The sequence below is a fragment of the Balaenoptera musculus genome, chromosome 10 (genome assembly GCF_009873245.2).
Source record: "Balaenoptera musculus isolate JJ_BM4_2016_0621 chromosome 10, mBalMus1.pri.v3, whole genome shotgun sequence".
Lineage (NCBI taxonomy): Eukaryota > Metazoa > Chordata > Mammalia > Artiodactyla > Balaenopteridae > Balaenoptera > Balaenoptera musculus.
Window position 1 is genome coordinate 93,515,288 of NC_045794.1, and position 2,702 is coordinate 93,517,989.

Genomic DNA, 2,702 nt, shown 5'->3' on the forward strand with positions numbered 1-2,702 from the left:
CAGGAAACCAGTCCCTGGTGCCAAAAAGGTTGGGAACCGCTAGTTTAATGGATACAGATTTAAGTTTTTCAAGATGAAAAAGGATGGTGGTGATGATATGGCTATAATGTGGATATACTTAATGCCACTGAACTATACACTTCAAAATGGTGAAGATGGTACCAAGGAAATACTTGTCCTCTACCCTCTCAGGTTTGTGTTTTGGGGGCCAAGACAGATTAGCAAGAGAGAAGAGAAGAGAGTTTTGGTTGTTTTTTTTTTTTTTTTTTTTTTTTTTGCTTCGTGGCTTGCAGGATCTTAGTTCCCAGACCAGGGATTGAACCCAGGCCCTGGCAGTGATAGTGCCAAATCCTAACCTCTGGACCACCAGGGAATTCCTGAAAGAAGACAGATTTTAATCAGAGACATACATATGGGAGTTCACAGAGAAGTATGACTCAAGGAGGGAATTTGGGGCTTAAATACTATTTTAGTAAGGGAAAGAGAAGGGAAAACAAATTACTTTTTTTTTTTTTTTTAATAAAGACAGTGAAATAGAGAGAAAGTCTTATTTATTTATTTATGGCTGTGTTGGGTCTCCGTTTCTGTGCGAGGGCTTTCTCTAGTTGCGGCAAGTGGGGGCCACTCTTCATCGCGGTGCGCGGGCCTCTCACCATCGCGGCCTCTCTTGTTGCGGAGCACAGGCTCCAGACGCGTAGGCTCAGTAATTGTGGCTCACGGGCCTAGTTGCTCCGCAGCATGTGGGATCTTCCCAGACCAGGGCTCGAACCCGTGTTCCCTGCATTGGCAGGCAGACTCTCAACCACTGCACCACCAGGGAAGCCCACAAATTACTTTTAGGAAAGATAAATGGGTCCTTAGTTTTGAGACAATGTCTGTTTAAGGGGTGGTTTGGACTTGCAGTCTGCAAGGATAAGAGTCAATTTTCCCTGGTTGCTCCTGGAGAGGGGATTTACGACAAGTTCTTTTGAGATTTTGGGGAGTCTCTGCTTTTAGGCTGATAAAGTAGTTCAGGAAAAAAGCCTACTCTCAAATGCCTTCAGCTCAAAATAATTTTTCTCCCACAGTGGCATATTCTGGACCACGTCAATGGTCAGTTTTATGTTAAGTGTATTTTACCACAATTTTTTTAAAAGGTGAAGCATTTTATTTAATAAAGTATTTTTAAAAAAAGGATACAGGAGCCAGCTTAGAGGAGTTCCTATTGACCAACTCTTAGACTTTCAGCATCAAAATACAGAATAATAGTAACAGTGCTAGGGCCCCCAAGGACCCGGGCAGACTGGTGTGCCCCCTGCCGGTGAAGCCGAATCGCCGGCCACAGTCCCGCAGGGTCGAGACCGGCCGGGAGCCCACTGAGCCCCCGCCCGCTGGTGGAAGAGAGCAGCGCGCAGGCTGAGGGCTTCCAGCCGGGCCCCAGGCTGGGAAAGCGGCACGTTCAAACCCAGCTGCACTTTTGTGCAAAATGGAGAAAGGCATACCTCCCTCCAGACCCTTGGCTGCCCTTCCGCGATGCGAATGGCGCCCCCTGGAGTCTGCAGACATTACAGGCCCACAGTACGGGCTCTTCAAGGGGAGTAGGGTCCGCATCTCCATTTTGGAAACGCTAAAATCGAGCACTTGGGGCAGGCTCTGTGAATATTTGTTGACAAATTAGAGGAAGTTCCAGGTAAATGCATTGTGGCATACTTGTTATCTTATAGATATTCAAGTCTGTGGACCAGTTATCTCTGAGCCCCGTCTGTAAAATGGGTATAATAATACCCATCTGGGCTGGAATACTTCTAGCCCAGGTGTGGCACATAGTAGGTGCTCAGTCATAATAGCTAACATTTACTGCATGTAATAACACTAAGAAGTATGAATAATATTATGATGTAAATATTGCAAATTGTGTAAAGTGAGAGTTGAAGAGGTTACATAACTAATTAGGGAGGTCTCACAGCCAGGGAACCATGGAGCAGAGATGCAAACTCTGGACCATGGGCCTCTGGAAGCGTGTTTGAATACTTCTGGCTGGTCAGGACACACTCTCTTTCACTGGATATGCTGTTCTTCTGCTCAGGTGACCTGAAAAGGTGCTGACTCAGAACCAACAACCTCCACTCCAAGATAAGAGGCAGAACTGTCAGCCAAGGCAGTGATAGGACTGGATTTGATGTAAAAGAAAAACCACACACAAAAAAGGAAGAGTTGAGACTAATCAGAATGTTCTGACATTCTGAACGTGGGGAAGAGGAGTACCGGAATCCAAAAAACCCAGCAGGGATGAATGACATCTTAGTCATGGAACTGACAGCAGATGTGAACAAAACCCTCAGATGTGGGGGACGCTGATTAGAAGATGAAAATGTTCAAAATAGGACACAGTGATGTGCTCAGGTGAGAACTTCAGGATGCATTTTCTGTTCCTTCAGCTCTATCTGGCAGTAGAGAGTTTCCCAGGTCCGTTTAGGTCTTGGGGGTTTAGCAGGAGGAAATGGCAGCCGATCTGCTCTGGAAGTTGGGTGATTTGGGGTGGCCTTTCTCTCTGCCTCTCCCTCCGACCCCAGCAGGGAAGTGTTTGTTGGGTTGGTTCATCCCTGGCCGATGGGAAATGGATCTTAAGGGGCAGCCTTTGGCTCAGTCTCTGATCTTTGGCCCAAACGACCATAGACAGAGTGGCGGGATTGGTTTCACGAAAGCCAGTATTTACTGAGGCT

The 2,702-nt window shown here is 46.6% G+C and overlaps 1 non-coding gene across 1 annotated transcript; it reads right to left on the reverse strand.

The window, feature by feature from the left end:
• Positions 1 to 301: 301 nt before the first annotated feature.
• Positions 302 to 373, reverse strand: TRNAD-AUC. Its single transcript has one exon. It is a non-coding gene; the product is annotated as a tRNA-Asp (tRNA).
• Positions 374 to 2,702: the final 2,329 nt, after the last annotated feature.